At 46.7% G+C, this 22,006-nt stretch overlaps 1 protein-coding gene across 10 annotated transcripts in view; it reads left to right on the plus strand.

Annotated features, from left to right (window-relative positions):
* The first annotated feature begins 400 nt into the window (after positions 1-400).
* Positions 401-22,006, plus strand: part of TNRC6B (trinucleotide repeat containing adaptor 6B) — a 217,451-nt gene continuing 195,845 nt past the window's right edge. For 2 of the 10 annotated variants that reach the window (XM_072656210.1, XM_072656223.1), the window contains exon 1: positions 401-606. The gene's annotated coding sequence lies outside the window, so the exon portion shown is untranslated. Of the gene's footprint in view, positions 607-2,798; positions 2,876-6,194; positions 6,293-22,006 lie in introns of all 10 variants that reach the window. The other 8 variants (XM_072656217.1, XM_072656218.1, XM_072656211.1 and 5 more) reach the window with 7 other exon arrangements.

The raw sequence follows: 22,006 nt of genomic DNA on the forward strand, positions 1-22,006 counted from the left end.
GAAACGGGCAAATGTGGATTCGGTTAATTAGACGGTGCCGAACGAAGGAAAGGGTGCTGGTGAGGGCGCAGCGCGTGAAGGAGGCTTCAAGCTACCACAACCCTCCCCCACCCCTCCCCGTGGTGACTGCGACAGTCCAGCCGCCATCATGTTCTAGTTTCCCCTTCACCTCAGTACGCGACCGAAGAAGCGGCCTCTGTAGGGGTCGGGGGCGTGGCCCCGTGATTGGCGCAGGCGTGCCAGCCAATCTCAGCTCGCTCAACGGGCCGGTCCCGGCCAATGAGAGGCTGCGACTGCGGCGAGGCGCGAAGGGGCGGGCCGAGGGCTTGACGGGCAGTCGCGCTGGGCCAGTGGGAGGAGGGCGGTGGCGGCGAGTGGCCAATGGCTTGCCCAGGGAGGCGGGCCCCCGGCTGTTTGTGTTGTGGCCGGGGCGGGGGGAGGGAGGCGGAGGGGGAAAGTTTGTTTATTTTGTTTTGAGTTTCTGGGTCCGCGGCGCTCGCGGAGGTGAAGCGGGAGGGAGTCGCCCCCGCCCCCTTGGGCCGCGTCTCCCACGCCGTCTCCTCGGCCGGCGGGGACTCAGCCCAGCGCGCCGCCGCCGGCTCAGCGGTGAGTGAGCGAGGGCCGCCCCCGGCCCCCGTCGCCGTCTAGGCCCCGTCGCCTGGAGCGGCCCAGCCTGGAGCCCGGAGCGCTAAGGGGCGGTGGCAGCGGGGGCGTGCCGCGGGGGCGGGCTAGGGGTCGGTTCGGGGGCGGGGGGTGGGGGGCCGGCGAGCGCGCGCCGGTGCAGTAGTGGAGGCCCGTGCCGGGAGGCCCAGGCTCGCGCCTCCTGCCGGCCGGGGAGGGGGCGGTTTGGGAAGGGGTGTGCGGCGGAAGAGTTGGGGGGGAGCGAGCAGGAGGCGGTGGAGACGACGGAGGAAGGGGAAGGGGGAGGGGAGGGGAAGGTTAGGCGCACGGCGCTGTGCGCGTGCGCGCCTCGGGGGGCGGGGGCCGAGGCTGGAGTGCGCGCGCCGGAGCAGGCTCGCGCTCGGCCGGCGGTGGAAAGGGGGCGGGGCGGGAGACTGGCGGTGGAAGATCCGCGTTGGGCACGCGCGGGAGGAAGAGGGAGGGCAGCAATTCCCGCGGGAGTCACGCGCCGGCAGGTGTGCGTGCTGGGGGGGGCGGGGAGCAGGAGGAAGGGAAGCGCCCCCCCCTGCTCCTCCCCCCTCCTTTCCTCTTTTCCCCCTCACTTGGCCCCTCCCTCCCTCTCCCTTGCCCCGCCCCCCATCCCCGGCGCCGTCAGGCCCGGGATGTCCCGGTGATTCTGTTCTCTTCTCCCTGAGCGCGTCCCCGAGCCCGTCCCTGGACTCCGTCCCCGGAGGCTCCACTTAAGTGTCGTGGGTGGAGGGAGTTTCCATACCGGGTGCCACAGCACTTCTTGTACGCGGCTGCTCGGACCGGGAGAATAGAGGTCCTACTGTGGGCCGGGGAAGGGGCGGGGGGCCGGAGGGCTGGCCGAGCTAGAGGGGCAGCAGGTATCGGGCCGTGCCCATGCTGGGCATCCGTGCCCGCCCGGTGGGTAGAGCAGGGCCCCCTACGCCTGTGAGGCGGCGAGGGTTCCCGTCCCGCACCCTTCCAGGCCCCTGTTCCGGAGCCCCCAGGAGCTCCCGCTCGCCTTGCGGGCCCCCCTCGGGCTGCAGCCGCCGCACTGGCACCGCATGGCATTGTGGCTGTGGCTTGGCCGTGTGTGCTCACACTGTGAGCTGGGGGGGCTGCTCCTCGGGTCCGGGGTGAGGGTGCGCTGCGGCGTCCGGGCCAGACCTGTGCGAGGGCAGACTGGCAGAGGAAGGGAGACGTTTGGTGCCCAGCAAGCAGGCTGGAAACGGTGGCGGCTTGGTGCGCCGGGAGGCTGAGGGGACCCGGGCAAACAGCGCCTCCATTTTTGTTGGGATCAGACGGGGATGTTTTCCTCAGCTCTTCTCGTGTGTTTTACATCCGGAGGAGATGAGGAGGCGGTGAACCCCTGAGTCCGCAGAAGCTCCTACAATACCCTGGTCATCCTGAGCGCCAGAGGTTCAGTGACCAGGCTCCGGGGGTGGGAGCTTGCGGTCCTGTCTGAGCACCGGTGCTTCTAATCCCTCGTGGATTGTGAGAGGTCACAAGTGGGCTCCCTGAGGTCTTTGGGAGGCCCTCCTTCCATGCTGCCTTGTCAGTTCACCTGGGCTGTCTCCACTCCGGGGCAGGATAGGGAGTGATCCAAGTGGGGGTCTCTGCTAGTGCACCCGCCACACACTTGTATGTTTGTTAGAATCCAAAATTAAGTGTTTTTGAATACAAATACTTCATTCACAGTGTTTTATTTTTGTTTGTTTGTTAAAAGTCAAACAGGCATGGTGGGGAGGACCACAACTTTGTGATTTTTAGTTACGGAGGCTTTACCTGAGGCCACAGTACTCTGGGGGCTGGGAATCCACCTGAATAGCACTGGGAGACCAATCCATATACACAGGGGAGGCAGAAGAAAGGAAGGGGGGAAAGTGGGAGACAGATATTAAACCTCCAGGTGCAGAACCCTCGGCTTCATCATTGGCAGAGACAAAGGGCTTGGATAAAGAGGGGTCCCTGGCTTCGTTCCTCTCCTGTTTGCTGTACCGCACAATATTACACTGTCAGCGAATGAGTTAGGTCTGAAACAAAATGCTTGTGCCATCCAAGAGAGAAGGTTTCATGGAGGGATTGACATTTGGATATGTTTAAATGTTTAAAAATGTTTTTAAAACATTTTTTAATTGTTGTCTTTTGTTTTTCTATCATGGTCATTTCAGGATGCCTGTCCTTCCCCTTCCTCACACTGAATTTGTCCTTACAATAAAGAAAAATAATTCAGCGAAGCCCATGTCCAGTGAGTACATTCTGCCCTCACAGTCACCTCACTCCCATTAGGAGTACAGCTCTAGACCTGGCCCTGGATATCATGCAGGCCAACGTTTTCTTTTTCTAGAGAAGGAAAAAGGCACACAGAGGTTGTCACATAAGCAGTAAATAGTAGAGTTGGGATTTAAACTCATCCCTTTGACTCCAGATCCACACTGTACTGTGTGGCCTCTAATAGAGTGCTGCTGTGAATGGTGGATGGGTGTGTGGGCAGGGGGAGATGACCTCTCTTTCTGTCTTTGACATCCTTGGACTGTCTACCCAGGAGTGGGACCACTCAGTCCAAAGATACAGACAGTCGAGTCGCTTTACGTGCCTTAATACCAAGTTGTCATTCAGAAGAGTCCAGCCAATTCACAGTTACTCTTCTGCTGGTATGCATTAAGCTCCTGCTGTGTGTGGGGTTTGGCTGGCCTTCCACAGCTCCCCCTGCATTGATGGTAAATGGCTTTGGTTCTCAGCGCTGTCTTGTATGAAGTGGAGGGAAATCTGAGTTGTGTTCATTCCTGTTTCTCTGCAGAATGATTTTAAGTGTGTTTTCAAATGATCATTGACCATTTGCAATCTTGAGAACTTTTTGCTTCCTTTAACCACTTATCAGCTGGGGAATGGTTTTTGGTGTTAGGTATTTGTTTCACCTCTTTCTATATATTAGAATGGACACCTTTCTTCGTAAAAAGTACATTTTTTTCCCTCTTCTGAGGCAGCAGGGTGCCACACTGGATAGAGTGCTGGGCCCGAAGTCAGGAAGATGCATCTTCCTGAGTTCAAATCTGACCTCAGACACTAGCTGTGTGACCCTGGGCAAATCACTTTATGCTGTTTGCCTCAGTTTCCTCATCTGTAAAATGAGCCAGAGAAGGAAATGGCAAGTGTCTTTGCCAAGAAAACTCCAAATGTGATCATGAAGAGTCAGATGAAACTGAAACAACTGAAAAAAAATTTCTCATCTATTTTTTTATTTTGTTTATGTAAAAACTTCTTAATTTTATGAAATTAAAGTTGTTTTTATAATTTCCCTCCCTCATTTGGTTAAGACGGTTCTCCTGCAGATGTAGTCGTAAAAGACTCCTCCTTCAGTACATCACTTCATTTTTTAATACTGTGATACTTTATTATATTCAGGTTGAATATCCATTGGGAGCTTATTGTAGCATATGGGGTTTAAACCTAGTTTTTCTGTGAAGCTGTTTTTTAGTTTTCTGGTTTCTTGTCATGAAGGGAATCCTTTCCTCAAGTAGTTTTGATGTCTGCTGCTTAAATATAGATGAAGATTTAGTAATGCTATGTTGGTAGAAATTCATTAGGCGAAAAGGGGAAGGGACTATATTTGAGGTGTAGAGAGCAGTGTGATGAAAGGTCTGACAGGATTTGTGTACTTGGAATTTGTGTATTTGAATGTAGCTGGCACCAGGTCCATAATCACTAATAAGAATCCAGCTTTTATATAGAGCTTCCTGTGTGCCAGACTCTGTGCTGAGTGCTTGATAAATAGGACCTCATTTGATCTTCACAGCAGCCCTGGAAAGGAGTGCTATTATTATCCCTATTCAAATTTGACCTCAGACACTTACTGGGTGACCCTGTTCAAGTCATTTCACCTGCCTGCCTCAGTTTCCTCAACTGCAAAATAGGGATAATAATAGCACTCCTTTCCAGGGCTGCTGTGAAGATCAAATGAGGTCCTATTTGAACGTGGTTGTTGCACACTGACTGTCTGCTGCTGACCTAAGAATTGGATCCCAAGTTAGACCTTCTTGGACCTGGGTGTTTGTTTCAGATGTTTTACAATAAAAATTAAACTTCTCAAGTCTTTGCTTTTCCCTTGTTTGGTTTTGAGAGGCTCTCTAAATACACAGTTTAATTTGATCATAGGGCAAAGCAGTTTACTGTAGAGTGACCCTTGGGCTTTACTAGTTGGATCTCAGGCTTTTGCTTCAATAGAAGGAGAACAGTGGATCACGTGCAGGAATCTTGTTCAGGGAGTATATTTGCGTAGAACAGCTTTTGAAGGAGACCAAATACTTCTGTCTTATGTGTAAAGGCCTTAAGGAACATCCATCCTTTTCTTCATCTTCTTGAGCAAAGCTCAAGACATCGCAGACTCCCTGCTCTCTCTCATTCATTTATCAGTGGCCTCCTCCCTGGCCCTTTGCACTTTTCACTGGCCTTCTCCCTGGCACTCTGACTTTTCTCCTTTCCTCTGTGAAACTGGAGTCTCCAAGGCCATCGACTCCTTAATCAGGACTCCAGTGACTTCTGCTTCTGTCCTCCCTCTCTTCCATCCTCTGCAGGATTCAGGGCTGTTCACTACTCTTTTCGCAAAATTCTCTTCCTCCTTGGCTTTGGTGGCACTCTTCATGTTCTCCTTTGCCTGACTTTTCCTTCCCACCTCCTCACTCCCATAGTCCCCAAGAATTTATTAAAGCTCCTTACTCTGGAGCCAGTTACTCTGCCAAGTCCCAGGGATACACAGAAAGAGAAAAGGCCTGGTCCCATCCCTCAAGAAGACAACATATAATATGAATAAGTACACGCTCAAGCCATGTATGATGGAATTGGAAAGAGGAAGGCATTAGCTAGCTGTTGGGGGGACCAGGAAAGAAGGCTCAAATGCTTAATCTGAGCTGATCCTAGAAGAAAGCTGGGGAAATTCTGAGGAGCAGGGCATTGGAAGCATGGGGCCACCCAGCAAAGGCACAGTGAGGGGAGATGAATGGTGGTGAGCACAGAAGGAGGTCAGGTATGAGAAAACTGGAAAACAAGAAGGGCCTAAAATGCCAAACAGAAATCTTTCCAGTTGAATCTGGAGGTGATAGAGCACAGTGAAACAGGTTGGGGGGAGACATGGTCAGACTTGTTACTCAAACATCCCATTCACAGCCAAGTGGAGGATGGATTGGATGGAACTTGAGGCTGTTGCCATAATCTAGACAGTGATGATGGCCTGGACCAGGGGAAAGAAGGGGACACACAGGACAGAGGTCGTGAAGATAGAAATGACAAGATGTGTATGGGGAGGGGGTGGTAAGCATGAGTGAGGAATTGAGGATTATGCTGAGGCCACAAACTTAGAAGACCTGGACGATGGCAGGTCCCTGTCCTCTGATAGTTACATTCAGAATGTTCAGGGGAAAGGCCAGGTTGGCCTGGCCATGCCATTGGTCCGTCTCACTGGCAGTTCAGGCTGCCTAAGAGCAGTTGGAGATGCATGGCTGCAGCTCAGGAGGAAGCTTGGGACTGGCTGTGCAAGTCTGGGAATTAGTCTCTGCTTTGCCTCTGTCTAGGAGAGCACATCCATTCTCATGCTGTCAGCGCTCACCTTGATCCAGATGCGATAGGAAAAGCCCTACAAGAGAAATCAGGAGATTGGGGACTACCCACGGTATGTCGTTAACTGTCTCAATAACCTTTTAAGTAATTTGGCCTCCCTGGACCTTAGTTCTTTATCAGTAACATGAAGGATAATTTCTAAAATCTCTTTTGAGTGTAAAACCTTCTGTGACTCTAAGATTTCCAAACCTCGACCTCTTCACTCACTCTCTGTAGCCTGTTATGTGCAAGGCATTGTGCTCAGCTCAGCTGAGCTCAACCTGGTCTTCCTGTTCTGCCATCTTCCCCTCTCCCGCATGTGTAGTCTTGTCCCAAGCCTGAAATCTCGGCAGTGTTTCTTGCACATCTGGTCAGTAACCAGGCTCTGTTGATTCTTCCTCTCCAAAGATGCTTGTTGAAGCCATCCCTTCCTTTCCATCCCCTTGGCCACCACAACTCAGGTTCTCTGCTTTAGGAGTCTTCCAGCAGTCTGCCAAGTGGCTCTTCTCCCCTTAATGGAAGATAGTACTGCAAGAACCTGTAAGTCTGACCTTGTGGGTGCTCCTTCCATTGAAACAGATTGCCTCCTCTTCCTGCCTGGGTAGATGGTCTCTGTGGCCTAGAACGCTCATCTCCCTGTAGCCACTTGTCACTTGGCCTCGGTTTGAAGGCTCTCCAGCCTGGGAGGGCCTACCAAAGCCCAGCCTAGCCTTGGAGAGCCAGAGCTGTCTTGGTGGGACTCCAGGGATGGGGCTAGATAGGGAGACACAAGCCAACCATTCAGCGAGAGCTCTGTAGGAATTGTCCCCAATCTGGGCCTCAGTTTACCTCTTCACACTGTTCTAGTGATCCCACATCCTTCCCTGTGGCCTTCATTGTCTACTTGATGGAATGTGGCATCTACATGTTGGCTTTGGGGCCTTTGCTCAGTTATGTAATTGAGTAGTTAGATAATTAATAATCATAATAACTAGCACTTAAAGAGCGCTTAGTATGTCAGGCACTGTGCTGAGTGCTTTATAATTATCTCATTTGATCCTTACAACAGCCTTGTTGGGGTGACTACTGTTATTATCCCCATCCTACAGTTGAGAAAATTGAGGCAAAAAGTGGTTGCTCAGTCACACAGCTACTAAGTGTCTGAGGCTGAATTTGAATTCAGGTCTTCCTGACTCTACCACCGCACCATCTGGCTGCCTCCAGTCAGTTGCCCAGTCTGTCTATTCCATTTTCTAAACCTCCTTTCCCTAAAGACCCAACAACTTTCTCCCTGAGGCCTTTAAACTGCCTTTGAAGTTATTGTCTGCACCATTCCTTGCAGTATTTTTGGTCTGTTTTTAAATTCTCCCAAGTATGTGTCTTATGGTCCCTATTGGGATCTTGAGGCCCTTTGATGAGGAGATAGGACTTTGGATCCACACTGCGTTATTCTGAACCTGCTTGGTGGCAGGAGAGCATCATCATTTGGAGATGAATGGGATTGGGGGCCTAGTGAATAGATGCTGAGTGAGCCTCACCACCAGAGGTGGGAATTGTTCAAAAACAGTAGCAGCAACTTTCTTTGGTGGCTGGTGAGTGACTTTGAAGACAGTTCTGAGGAGGAATTCCAAAAACGTTCCAAGTCAAAAGTAGGGAACCTTTGGTGGGGAACTATTTGATGAAACAGTTTGGATTCCATCAAAAGACTGCACCATATGGCCTTGAGCCTGCAGGTTCCCCACCCTGTTCTAAGTCATGCCAGTATTGCTGAAATTGGTAGCCTCTAAATATGTCTCTTTGGTAGGTAGGACGCCAACAGCCAAGTGTGAGAAACCCTCCCCATGTGAGGGACTGACCTGCGCTAAACTGAAATTCTGCACATTGAAGACACATGAGGAAGCAGCTTTCTCATAGGATAATCTAATGGTTATTTATTTCAAACATTCCTTTTGATGGGGAGGGAATATTTTCCTTATAAAGACATACTTAGAAGTTTTATTTTCTTAATTGTGTTTTTTAAGTAGAATCTGGGCAGTAGAGAGAGTGCTGGGCCCGAGTCAGCAAAACCTAAGTCCAAATCTGGTCTCAGACATTTGGTAGCTGTGTGACTCTAGGCAAGTCACTTAACCCTATTTGCCTCAGTTTCCTCATCTATAAAATGAGCTAGGGATGGAAATGGCCAACCACTCCAGTATCTTTTCCAAAAAAAACCAGGTGGGTCACGAGGAGTCAGACATGACTAAAACGACTGAACAAAAGTAAGATGGAAGATGACAAAAGTAATCCCATCTGAATTTTGGGTATATCCATAAAGAGCAGTGTTATCCTTTTAAGGAAGAGGTATTTGAACATTAAATATGTGTTCTTTTGATGAAAAGCAAAGGAAAAGAGATTATTGTGATAGGGATATAAGAAATTCATAGTGTGCAGCACACCCCATATTGAGCATATGGTATCAGCTGTAATGAATGCTAAACAATGGAATTCCTTTTAGAAAGTTAATGCCTGCTCTATAGCTTAACTGTGAGATCATTCACTCTCGCTTTATTTCACAGGACTTGGGTTATAGAACTAGAAAGAATTTCTGATCATTGACCCTTGTTTATCTGACTACTTGTTATAACTTAGAGAAGGTACAAGGTGAGAATTCTACTCCACCTGAGCAGCATTAGGCTTCACTGGCACTAGGATTCACTTTCTAGCTTAAGGTTCTGATACAAGGTTGAGTCTAGGAGAATGATTGTTAGTCAGAATTAGGAGGTGGTGACTCACTGGAGCTTATCTTGGAGAGCCAGAGTGAAGGAAGTAGCCTTTTGATCCCCCCCACACACCCTGCCCGGGATCCACTTATGACATTTGGCATTGGCCAGCTGCCTGTGGTGCCAGTGAAAGGGCCGGAGCCGGGCAGAGTCCTTAGCCAGCAGGGCTCAGGTGTCCTGAGCAGAGGCCTGTTCTCTCAGGCTACTGGAGGCTCCTCCCAGCTCCTCAACAGGTTATTGAGTCTTACAGGAAGGATGGGCTATCAGCATAACTGGGCCACTGCCTGAAACTGAAGAAAGGCCAGTGGAATAAAAATGTTTTCAGCTTTCTGCCTGCTTTGCTTGCATTTTAGCAGCCCCTAACCACGTTTCTTAGGCTGTTTATCCTGTCTTTGGACATTTTTCTTTTGTTTTTGTTGTAATGGGGAGGCAGTCGGCCCTCTGTTTTGGATGGAAGCCCCCAACAAGTTTCTTTACTGCGTGAAGATCACCCCAGATCCAGATTCTTCAGCTTCCTATCTTTGGTTGGCCAGGAGCAATCAGGTGCCTGGGAAGCTATATTGATCATCTCTGGTTTCTCATGTGCTGTAGCACTGGAAAATAGAACTTCCCAGCCTGCATTCCCCATGTATTTGAGCACCATCTCTTTGCTTGATGAATAGAGCTGGGATAAAGGAATTTAGGTGAGCCTGATGCTCCCCTGTCTCCCATATAGAGGCATCTGCCAAGTGGTGTTGAGTTGTCCAATAAAGGTCTGTCACCTGCCTTTTCGATTGTAAGCCTCCTGAGGGCAAGAACTGTATTATTTTCATCTTTCTGTCCTCGGTTCTATCAGAGTGCTTTCTAGGTAGTGAGGTAGTTGCTTGATAAATTGAGTTTTTGGATTTGAAACTTCTGGCCTCTGTGAACTTCTTTTGTTCCCATCAGCCAGAATTGTACGGGTGCCAGCTTGAGTGGATGCTCCTAGTGATACCAGGCTCTGGAACCTTGACCCCCCCCCCCCCCAGGTGTAAGCGAGTGTATAGGCAGTGGATTGATGCTGGCCAAGAGCTGGGTTCTCCATGGTGGGTGGGGTGCCCCCTCCAGGCAGCGTCCTTTTCTGGAGAGCATGTCTTCATCAGTTCCATTTGTGAAGTCCCTTGACAAGGGACCATTTCAGCTGAAATGTCCTGATGACTTTAGACCACCCTCCTCCTGGTCCTAGATGCTCATTGACTGGGAGCTTTACATGTCCTTCTTCCTCTCTCCTCACTTCCCATTCAGTGCCATTCCTCCAAGTCTATGTGCTTTCTCCTCCCCTCCCCTTCTAAAGTATTTCCAGGGCTTCAGAAAGCAGCCCTTCTGGGGGCCCCTCCAGGTTTCAGAGACTGAAATTTCTTCTCCCTTAACATTCATCATAGTTAATACTGTTTATGAAATAACACCCCATCATTCCTTTGGGAATTTGTAGTGTTCCTGAGTTGTTGTTGTTCATTTGTTTTAGTCATATCTGTTCTTTGTGACCCCGTTTGGGGTTTTCTTGGCAGAGATACTGGAGTGGTTTGCCACTGCCTTCTCATTTTACAGATGAGGAAAATGACTTGTCCAGGGTCATGCAATTAGGAAGTGTCTGAGGCTGGATTTGAACTCAGGTCTTTGTGACTCCGGCCTGGTGCTCTATCCACCCCTCCACCTAGCTCCTGTTTTCCTGAGTGTCCCACATCAGAATTCCCAGCCTTGCTTGCCTGGCAAGCCCTCCAGCGGGCCTCAGTGCTCACCTGTTTGAGTTCTCTGCCCTTCTTTTATATGCTTGGGCACCTGCCCCTTCGGAATTCCTTGTCGTCTTCCCACTGTTCTGGTCCAGATTTCAGGACTTGCCAGGAGCTTATATTCAGCCATCAAACCCGACTGTGGTTTCTCCTTTACATGTGGACACACATTTGTATTTGATCAGTAGCGGGAGACGTGACCAGAAGGGGAAAACAGGCCTTTTTTCTCTGATGTTGTCAGTCTGATAATGACTGACTCTCCCATAATGCTGTCAGGTTTGCAGAACAGATACATATGGGGCAAAGTCGGAGCCCTCAAGGGTATCAAGCGCTATAGATGTTGTCCCTATTTTACAGATGAAGAAATAGAGGCTGCAGGAGGCAAGGTGACTTACCCTGCGAGAGACAGAGAGAGATGCACGCATGTGCGCGCGCGCACACGCACTCTCTCTCTTCCTCCCTCTCTCCTTCCCTCCCTCCCCCTCGTAGGTACTTGCCTCTCCGTTACAATGCAGGCTTATTGTGGATAGGGATACTTTTATTCTTTACTGATTTGTGCCCCTGGGTCTACCTTGTTCATTGATTGAGGAGAGAGTACTTGAGTAGAAAGATAAATACAGATGTCTTCAAAGTAAATGCAAAGTAATTTCTTGGGTGATTGGACACATTTTCCATAGGATATGGTGCCTGAACTCAGTTTTGTTGCAAAGGAAGGACTTTTTGAGGCAGAAATGAGGAGGGTGTGCATTTCAGGGATTGAGGGGGGACAGCTGAGCTGCAGTGAAGAGTTTGTTAAGACAAGTGATGCTTTCCAAGGCTGCAAAGTTGGAACTGAAACCCTGTGGCCTTTGCTGAGGATTTATACTTCTCTCTAACTGCATTATAACCCAGTGAGGTGAGAGCAGCCAGTTCAGAAAGTGTGGTGGTAAAGAAGACCTTAGTTTAAATCCTGCCTTACACATATCAGTTAAAAATAGTTTAACTTAAGCATTCTTTTTTAATAGTATTTTATTTTTTTTAATTACCTGTAAAGACAATTTTTAACATTGACTTTTTAAAAATTTTAAATTCCAAATTTTCTCCCTCCTTCCATCCCCTTGCCTTCCCTAAAATGGTAAAAGATTTGGTATAGGTTATATGTGTACAGTCATGTAAAACATTTTTGTAGTAGTCATGTTGTGAGAGAAGAGAGAGACCAAAAGGAAAAGCCATGAAAAAAATAAAGTGAAAATAGTATGCTTTTGTCTCCATTCAAACTAAGAGTTCTTTCTCTGGATGTAAATAGCATTTTCCATCATGCGTCCTTTGCAGTTGACTTGGATCATTGTGTTGCTGAGAAGAGCTACGTTATTCATAACTGATCATCATACAATGTTGCTGTTAATTGTGTACAATGTTTTGCTCACTTTACTCAGCATCAGTTCATGTAAGTCTTTCCAGGTTTTTCTGAAATCCACCTGCTCATCATTTCTTATAGTTCAATAGTGTTCCATTATATTCATATACTACAGCCTGTTCAGTCATCCCCCAACTGATGAGAATCATCGTTCTTTTCAGGTATTTGCTGCCACGGATGGTGCTGCTGTAGCTTTGGATGTACATGAAGCTTTTCTCTTTTTTATTCACTCGCCTAGCAGTGGAGTCTCTGGGTAGAAGCATGTGGGCATTTTTACTTTCTTTGTATAATTCCAAATTGCTTTCCAAATGGGTTGTATAAATTTAGAGTTCTACATGCCTCCCCAGCATTAAGTTGCATCTTTTGACATCTTTAAGGTTCATTTTTTTAATGCCTGTGTATTCTATTATATCGTAAGACACAGCACACTGCATTCTCTGAAGAGTTTAAAATGAGTATTACACAGGAGAGGCCCCAGGATATGGGTTGGAGCAGGGTGCCACATAGTACAAACAAGAATTTGTCAGGCATAGTAGTAATTATTAGAATGACTTGGTTCAAAGAATTGCCCTTCAACCTGAATGAGTTACTGTAATTATCCTAAGAACCTTCTTAAATTAGAGTGAATTGTTGTCTACTACAGTTTCTACACCCTTAATCATGGTTTAATTTTTTTTTCCCACAGCCTAGCAGTGTGTTAACTTCTTAATAGCATCTTTAAATGTTAGTATTTGCCCTTCATCACCCAGAAGGATTGGTTGTTTTATTATTTTTCTTAAAATATTAAAATTATATATTTTTTGCTTATTCAATTTTACTTTAGCAGAAGCTTGTGGAAGGAATATTTTTGAGGGACAATTAGGGCTAAAAAAGAAAGTACAAAGATTTTCCTAATTGAACTTTCTTTTTTTGTTGTTAAATGATAGACTTTTAGAAATTTAAACTGTTGAATTAGAATTGAATTGAATTATAATGCTTCTCAAAATTAAGTTTATGAATTTTACAATTTGGGGTTTTTTGGGTAGATGGTTTTAAAATTTAAATTTGTACATGTAAGTTTTGAGTACTGAGAATTAGCTTTAAACAATAGCCACATATTCATTTGTAAATTTTTGCTTAACTCTGGTCCTCAAGCCCAGCACATGGGGCCTCACCGGGCTCTGAGCACCTTTTCTTTATATATTTAAGAGAGCCAAGGTTGTAGACATGATTTTTCCTGTGCTTTAATTTTTCATTATGTTATGTCAAAATCATTTCTTGTTGTTTCATGTGTTTTTTCCTATGGTTATTAAACTCTGTATGTTAGTGACACTGCATTTATTTCCAGAGCGCTGCAACAATAAATTTGCCACTGATGTTGTTCTTGATTTTATTTTTTGGATTTCTTTCTGCATAAATGTCCAGAAGAAGTACCTTCAGGGAGGAAGGGGTGTGTGTATGTGTGTGCGCATGTGTGTGCTTGTGTACTTTCATTTTAGCAAACATTAAGTGCCTGCTATGGTCCAGGAAGCCCCAAAGACAAAGATGAAACATTTCCAGGAACCCCTACCTTCAGGGAGCTTCCGTCAAGGACCTCTGTCAGGAAGGGCAATTCAGAATAGAGATTAAGAGAAGCTAACCCCTGTTTGAGGTGAGGGACAGTCCCTGCCCAACTAGGCTTTTCAGCAAGCAAAGGATTCTGGGAGTTGAAGGTGCAAAAAGCATGTCTTGTTGACGTGGGGTATCTGACCCCTTGGATTGGATTGGAGAGAGTGTGTGTGTAGGGAAGTCTTCTGAGCTAACGCTAGAAGTTGAGAAGTGTTTTGATCATCTAGTCCAGCCCAGGGGCCCAAGGGGTACCCACTAGAACATACCCAATAAGCTGTCATGCTGACAATGGGGAGCCTCATTCCACTTTGAGACTGCTGTCATTGTTAGGAGGTTTATCTTTTTGTAATTTCTACCCATTGCTGCAGGTTGGGTGCCAAATAAAACAGATCTAATTCCTTGTCCACTTGACAGCCATTTAAGTCTTTGAAGACAGCTTTCTTCATGTTCTCCAGAGCCTTCTTTTCTCCTGTCTAAATGTATTTCTTTAACCAGTCCTCATGTGACACAAACTCAAGCCCCTTCACTATCCTGTTTGCCCTTCTTTGGACACTCTGGCTTGTCATTGTCCTCCTTAAACAACTTGGTTCTCAGAACTGGACAGGAGACTCCAGAGGAGGTCTGAGAGGACAGAGCACAATGGGATTCACACCTCTCTATTTCTGGAAGCTTGGCCTCTCTCAAGACAGCCCAAGATGCCATTCACTCATGTTGAGCTTACAGTGAATTAAAACCCCTGTGGCTTGTTCTGGATAATAGCTGTCTCTATGTACCTGTCCTGTCTTGAGAAATTGTGTATGTGTGCGTCTATGTCTGTGTGTGTCTATGTCTGTGTATGTGTGTCCCTATTGAATTTCATCTTGTTAGTTTCAGCCCAGTGTTCCAGCCTGTTCAGATCTTTCTGGATGCTGACTCATCCATTTTTGTGTCATTTTCAAATTTTATGAAGATTCTTTCTCTATCTTTATCCAAAGGATTGATAAAAATGTCCAACTGCTCTTTGAGTCTGGCCATTCCAGCCCCTTCTGAATGCACTAGATTATCTTTTTGTCTAATCCATCTCTTTCCATCTTCACGGTAATGGCTTAGGAATTTTATCAGGCACTTTGCTAAAATGCAGATAATTGACATTCATAGCACTGCCCTCTGCTAGTGTAATAATATTGTTAAAAACAGTCATTGAGGTTAGTCTGGCATGAGCTGTTCTTGCTGGTCATGCTGGTTCTTCAGAAATACCTGTTCTCCCTCAGGATGTTTTCTTGCCATCTCTTTCATGATCCATTCTAGAAGGTTTCCAAAAATTGAAGCCAAACTCATCAGACACTAGCTTAGGGGCTCATTTCTTTTTTCCTCTCTCTGAAGATCAGCACATTCTCTGTCCTTCCCCAGACTTGTGGCACCTCTCTCGCTGTCCATAATCTCTCCCCACCACTGACAGTAGCTCCCAGCCACCAGCTTTGTGATGACCCAAGGATGGCATCCATCCAGACCTGCTGATGTGAACTTCCGGGACAGCAGGGTGCCCTCTTACTACCTGCTTATTTCTGTGGATTTGCCATGCCCCCATTTATCATTTCCATTACAAAAGTCATCCACCAGTGCCAAGAAAGCAAACAGCTTAACCCTGTGTCTGTTCTCAGTTATCTCACAAACACTAAGCAAAGGTCCCTTCCTTCTTTGGGGCTTTTTTCCTCCCAGTATAACCAAAGGCACCTCTTCTCCCCAAAAAACCAACCCAACCATATTTGTCATCCTTCACTTCTTTCAGAACAGCCTCAACTCATTCGAGCATCCCAGACACTTTCCACAGGACTACACCATGCCCTGAAATTCTTCTATTATTTGTATATTCCATATGTACATCTGTTTGGAGAGTTCCCTCTCCTGTTGGTGAGTGGAGCACTTAGAGCTTGGCCAGACCATGAAGACACCAAGGTCATAAACTATGTCAGTCAGTCATCCTGACTTTGGTCTTTCCAGTGGTCTTTCCAGTGGTCTTTGATGACTCAAAAAGAGAGTGAGACTGAGAACTGAAAACTCGGCCTCACTTAAATATAATTCTTGTGCAAGTCAAGACATCATCCGTGGTGTCATTGGTTCTCTTTGGTCGTCAACATCTCGGTTTTCCTTCTCATTGGAATTGTCTCCCTTTGTGTCTTCAAAATTCAATTCTGGAGCACCTCCCTTCTCTCTTGGGCTGACTTCTCCTGTAGCATTTGCGAGGGATCCATGGGATCCTACCTATTTTTCCTCTGAATTTAAAAAAAAAATGTTTTTCCCCAAATCTGGAATATGTCAGACTATGTCCATATTTCCTCTTCTCTATCAGAAACTCCAGGATGGAGTAGCTACTTCCCTTCAAGGTTTCTGTCATTTTCACCCTAAGACACCACCTTCTCCCCTAATGGTGAGAATTAGATCCAGTATAGAATTCCTCCTTGTTCCCCTTACTAAGAATGAGTTATCACTAAAGCAAATCACAGTCTTCTATTTACAGAGTTTCAGGAGATGTCCGGATAATTAAAGTCCCACTTCCCATCACTACTATGTCACGCCCACATGCCAGGCTTATGATATGTTTCCCAGACTCATCATCTGTTTACTCTTTCTGTGCAGGTGGTCTGTAGTATGTCCCAAAGACAAGCCACATGTTTCTTACTTCTTTGACCTTCATCCAGATATTCACTGTTTTGGTTCTTGGATTTCCTTCTCCGAGCACACCTTAATACACCGTATTCCTCTCTGCCTCCCTCGATCCCCCACAACTCCCCTCTTAGCTGTCCTATTTCTTTTGAAGAAAGCAGATGCATCAGAAGCTGTTGTTCAGACCTGGTTTTCATCCCTCCAAGCGTTTGTTTTAGGACATGTATTTCCTCCTGTTTGTTGCCTGAACTTGGGGCATTTCTGCATCAACACTTAAGGCCGTTGGGTTTTACTAATGGCTCTTTTCGTGGATTTTTGTCTTCTGGTCATTTGTGGGTTTTTGAGTAGCTTTTCTTCCTTTTTGTGGTTACCCTTTGTAGTACCTGACCTGGGGAAGAAACAAAGGCAGTCTTCTTCCTCTGCTAGACTTTTTAATTTAAAAACATTTTGATTTGATTTGCAACATTCCTGGCAACTATGGTCTTCCCAGCCTTCCTTAGATAGACTCCATTCATGGTCAGGAAATCTGCCCACGCTACATGCTCTATATCAAGAAATCCAGAACCCATTATTAGACTCCACGTTGTTTGCCAGTTGTTCAGTTCCCAAATTAACTTTTCTGCATCCTTTGTTTTCAATGGATAAAGGTGAGGAAAACACAAATTGATCTTTTGTGGTTTTCATTTTCTTGCCTAAGACTTCAAAATTCATCATTAAATATTTCTTAAGTGCCTACTACACATCAGACCTTACAGGCTAATGGGAGGGGCCGCATACAGATAGCTATGTACAAATAAGCTATATACAGCATTAATCAGAAAGAATCAGGAGGGAAGGCACAAGAATTAAGAGCGATTGGGAAGGGCTTCAGTTTTAGCTGTCACTTGAAAGGAGCCGGGGAACCTAGGAGATGGAGATGAGAAGAGCCAGCATTCTCATCATGAGGACAGCCAGAGAAAATGCCCAGAGCCATGAGGTGGAGGGTCTTGTTCCTGGAACCTCCAGGGGGCCAGGTTTGTAGAGTAAGGTAGAAGAAGACAGAAAAGGTAAGAGGGAGTTGGTTTATAAAGGGCTTTCTAGTGGAGTTTATTGATATGATCAGACTTGGACTTTATGAAAGTCATTTTAGTGGATAAGGGAGTGGACTGGAGGCAAGCAGACCTCCCAGCAGCTGTTGCAATAGTCCAGGCATGAAGTGACCAGGGCCTACACCAGGCTGAGGGCAGTATGTCAGAGGAGAAAAGGGGGTGTATTCGAGAGATGCTGCCGAGGTGAAGTCAACAGGCCTTGGCATTATATTGAATATGGGAGGGCAGGGGTGAGAGAGAATGAGGAATTGAGTATTGCTCCGAGGGTGGAAGCCTAGGGGATGGGAAGGGTGGGAATGCCCATGACAGTAATAGGGAAGGGAGGAGGCAAGGAGGGATTGGGAGGAAAGGTAGTAAATTCAGTTTAGCACATGTTGAATTGAAGACGTCTCCTGGACATCCAGTTTGAGGTGTCTGAAAGGCTGCTGGAGATGAGATTGGTGATCAGTAGAAAAAAAGAGGCAGGAAAGGTAGATTTGAGGATCACCGTAGAGCTGGTAATTGCATACGTGGGAGCTGATGAAACCACCAAGAGGGGCCAGGGCTGAGCCCTGAGGGACACCTGTGGTTAGAGGGTGTGATCTGGAGGAGGATCCAGCAAAGGAGACAGAGGACGAGTGGGCAGAGAGGGAGGAGAAGAGCCAGGAGAGAGCAGCATCCCAAAAACCTCCAGAGGAGAGGCCCCCAAGACCAAGAGTGAGCCACGGTGTCGGTGTTGGAGGCTGCCAAAAGGTCAACCATATCATCCCCTCCCTACAAACTGCAGAGGCCCCTCTATCCCCTCTTTGTTTAGCACCGGAAGCTCACAGCAACCTCACCTCTTCCTTCCTGACTGCTTGGTTCCTTACCTTTTCTTCCCCCTTTTGGTGGCTTGGCTGTCACTCCCTACTCACTGGTCCTGCCTTGATGCCTTTGCACCCGGCATCCACTAGGCACATTGCCGTCCTCTGCCTGAAATGCTCTGACTCTCCAGTTTTCCTGCTCAGGCCCTCCCCACTGACATCCCCTCCACCCCTGACTCTCTCCCTTGTCTGCGTCTTCTCTGGCCTCTTTATGTACATGTTGTTGAGCTCCTTGATGGGAGGGACTGTGTTTTTGCCTTTCTTTGTATCCCCAGCAGAGTCTGGCTCTTGGTCTGACTTCTGGACTGATCACTTTGGGGATTCCAAAATATTCTGCAAAGGTCAGTCATGCAGGAAGTTGATCTTGCTTTGGCAGCTTTTCTTCAAAATTTCTGATGTTCTTAGAGACAGATCCCTTTAGTGCATAGCTTGAGAATTTTATGAAGGAAACACTGTGAGATTAGAGTATATTTTAAAGTATTACTAGCAGTAGTAATCATTTCTATTTCTATAGTGCTTTAAGGTTTGTTGAGCACTTTATACCTGTATTATCTCATGTAATTCTCATAATAACCCTACATGACAGGTGCTATAACTATCCCATTCAAAGATGAAGAAAGCCCAAGCCTGGGGAAGATTTAAGGCAAGCTTTGAGGCCCCAGGTTCCCCACCCCTGATTTAAAGTCTTGCCCAGGGTTGGATTACTCGGAAGCGTTGGAGGCAGAACGCTCACCCTTGCAGCTTTTGGGACTGAAGGCCAGGGCTCTGTTACACAGAACAAGTGAATTAGAATACTGTGTCATAGCAGCCTCCAGGAAAAGAAATTGGGGGAAAGGTGGGAGAATTGCATATTCCAAGAGACCTAGATTTTGGTGTCTATAAAATTTAGTTTCTTTTGTCTGAACTGCTATTTGTTGCCCTTTAGAACATGAAACCTTCTCTTTTACAGGATATGAGATTAATTCTCTTTTCCCAGACCAGTTCATTGAAAATGAGAACACCCCTTCACAAAGTGGGGTGGATACTTGGGGCTGCTGTCACTGTCCACTGCTCCATTAGATACTTCTTGTTCTCACCTGATTCAGGGTCTCGGGCTTCCCTCCCCATCCTCCTGCACCTGTTGAGGCTGAGGTGTGCCTTGGTTGTCAGATCTGAAAGAAAAAGATATTTTGCCTTCATAATCTATGTAGTGATTCCTTTCACTGTGATTCAGATGGTGGGAAACTGAACTTACTGGAGGAGGAGTGAGATTTTGGAGATCTGGTGATTATTTTACTGATTGGGGCGTCTTCCTCTCCTCTGGATCAAGCCTGTGTCTGTTGGGTGTTGAGCCATGGAGATGGTCAAGTCTAGTTTTAGTGTAGGCACTGGATCTTCAAACATCACAGCTGGGAAACGCTGATTCCTGAGTCACTTGAACTGCCATTGAAAGTATATTGTGAAAGGATTTGAAGGGCATAGCTCATATTTGCATTGCACCTACTACATGCCAGACATTGTGCTCGGCTTCACAATCATCTCCTTTGATCCTCACACAACTCTGGGAGGGAGGGGCTGTCATTATCTCCATTTGAAGTAAGGAATTACAGTTGAGGAAACTGAGGCACACAGAGATGAAGTAGCTCGGTCAGGGTCCGACAGTCACTGAGTGAGGTCTGATTTGAATGCAGCAGCTCTTCCAGATTCCTCTGTAATAGAAAAGTCATTCAAGTAAGTTATAATGTGAAGGAGAGTTAGATGGGGCATGACTGGTTCTGGGGATTATGAAGTCTTTGGATTTTTCAGGATTTTAAACGTATCGATCCCATGATCTATGATGCTGCATGCCCTCATGCCCTCAGGGGTGGCTCTGATGTCATTGGGAGGGGGGTTGCCTCTCCCACTCGGGACTCTTTCTTTCTTCAGCCTGGAAGCCGAGGCTCTCTGTCTACTCTGGTCCCCAATCCTTGGTTGTTTCAGCTTGGTGATGGCAGCAGATAAGAGTGCTCTGCCTGGAGTCAAGAAAACCTAAGTTCAAATCCAGCCTCAGACACTTGGTAACTATAGGACCCTGGGCAAGTCACTTAACCTCAGTGTGCCTCAGTTCCCCCATCTCTAAAATGGGGATAATAGCATCTACCTTCCAGGGGTGTTGTGAGGATAAGATGAGATCATTTTTTTTTTTGTAAACCTTAAAGTTTTATAGAAATGTTAGCTAGTTATTCTTCTCTCTCAGGTCTAAACTGGGATTCTGAAATGACCTGCGTTAAAAAAAAAAAAACTGATGGTGCAAAGAACCTGCGATCCCCAAGTTAGGGACTCCCCTTAATAGACTGTAAGGTCCAAAAGGGCATCTCAGCTCAAGTTTATATCTTCTTCAAAAACCTACCATGGCCTTTTCTGTATAGTATCACAGTTAATAAATGTTGGTGAGCTGAAATTTTCCTCCCAGTGGATGTTCTGATCCTCAGCAGGAAGAGAGTCTTGGAAGCCCAAAAGGCTAGTCCCCCTCATTTTCCCAAGATGAAGCCTCAGGTGACAGAGAGGCAGAGCAGGGGCTAGCCTCCAAGTGTCCTGATTTCTGGAATGGTCCAACATTCTTTCCTCAATTCTGTGCCCTCTTCTCTTGGAAGTTTGACTCCTCCAACTCCCGATACATTTCTCTCTGGCCTCCATAAATCATGTTCTCAAGCCAGTTCTCCACACTTAGTTGTACCCCAGTGTTTGGACTGCAGTGTGCTCTCAGTGATGTCTGCCATCTTTCTCTAGCATTTTTCAGATTGTATCATGTCTCAGCAAGGTGCTCAGCTAGACAGAGCATCAGACCTGGAGTCAGGAAGACCTGAGTTTTTATCCAGCCTCTGATGCTCACTTGCTGTGTGACCCTGGGCAAGTCACTTCACCCAGTTTGCCTCAGTTTTCTCATCTGTCAAATGAGCTGGAAAAGGAAATGGCAAACTACTCCAGTATTTCTGCCAAGCCCCACCCCCAACCCAAATGGGGTCATCAAGAGTTGGATATGACTGAGCAGCAGCACCAATTATTTATCAGCCAAAAAGTAGAATCCCAGTCTCCTCTGGTTTCAAAGCTTGTGCTTGTGTGGGCCATGGGCAAAGTTTCTTCATTTTTTTTGCCAAGCAGACAGGCTGATCGACCGAAGGCAGGGATGAGATCAGCTCGGGTTACTACATTACCCACTTCCCCCAGTTTTCTTCAGTGACTCATCGCTCTGGCATTCCTAAGGGAGGGCCCCTTCATTTCCCTTATTTTAAGCTCTTCGAGTAATTGGTACTTTAAACTTTAAAACTTGTAAGAGGTTCCCAGTCAGAACAAGAAGAGAGTCATTTGGGCACAAAGTAGTAAAGATCCTTTTACCATGGGTATTAGCACACAGAATTGGGGACCCTCCACACATCCCCAAAATCAGAGGCTGCATCCCAAAGCTGCAGATTAGCCGTCGGTTTGTACCACCATAACTCTTGTCTGACCTCCAGTCTTGCTAGCGATATGCTTGATTAAGGAACGTCGACATTCTGAGTTAGTGTCTGGACCTTGCTGACTCGACTTTTTAGGGGAAGTAAAGGCTTTGTTTTAGGTTCGGTGGGAGAGAATGAAATAGTGTGGGGTGACCAAACAATAAAGGATTTTCAGTCTGAGACAAGCACTCCAACGGAAAGGTTTTAAGTGGCATGGAGAGTTCAGGAAACAGTTCTTTTTTAGAGTCAGACCCCTACCTCACCCCATTAATCTTGGTGGTGTTAGTCAG

Source organism: Notamacropus eugenii, chromosome 3, assembly GCF_028372415.1.
Source record: "Notamacropus eugenii isolate mMacEug1 chromosome 3, mMacEug1.pri_v2, whole genome shotgun sequence".
Classification (NCBI taxonomy): Eukaryota; Metazoa; Chordata; class Mammalia; order Diprotodontia; family Macropodidae; genus Notamacropus; species Notamacropus eugenii.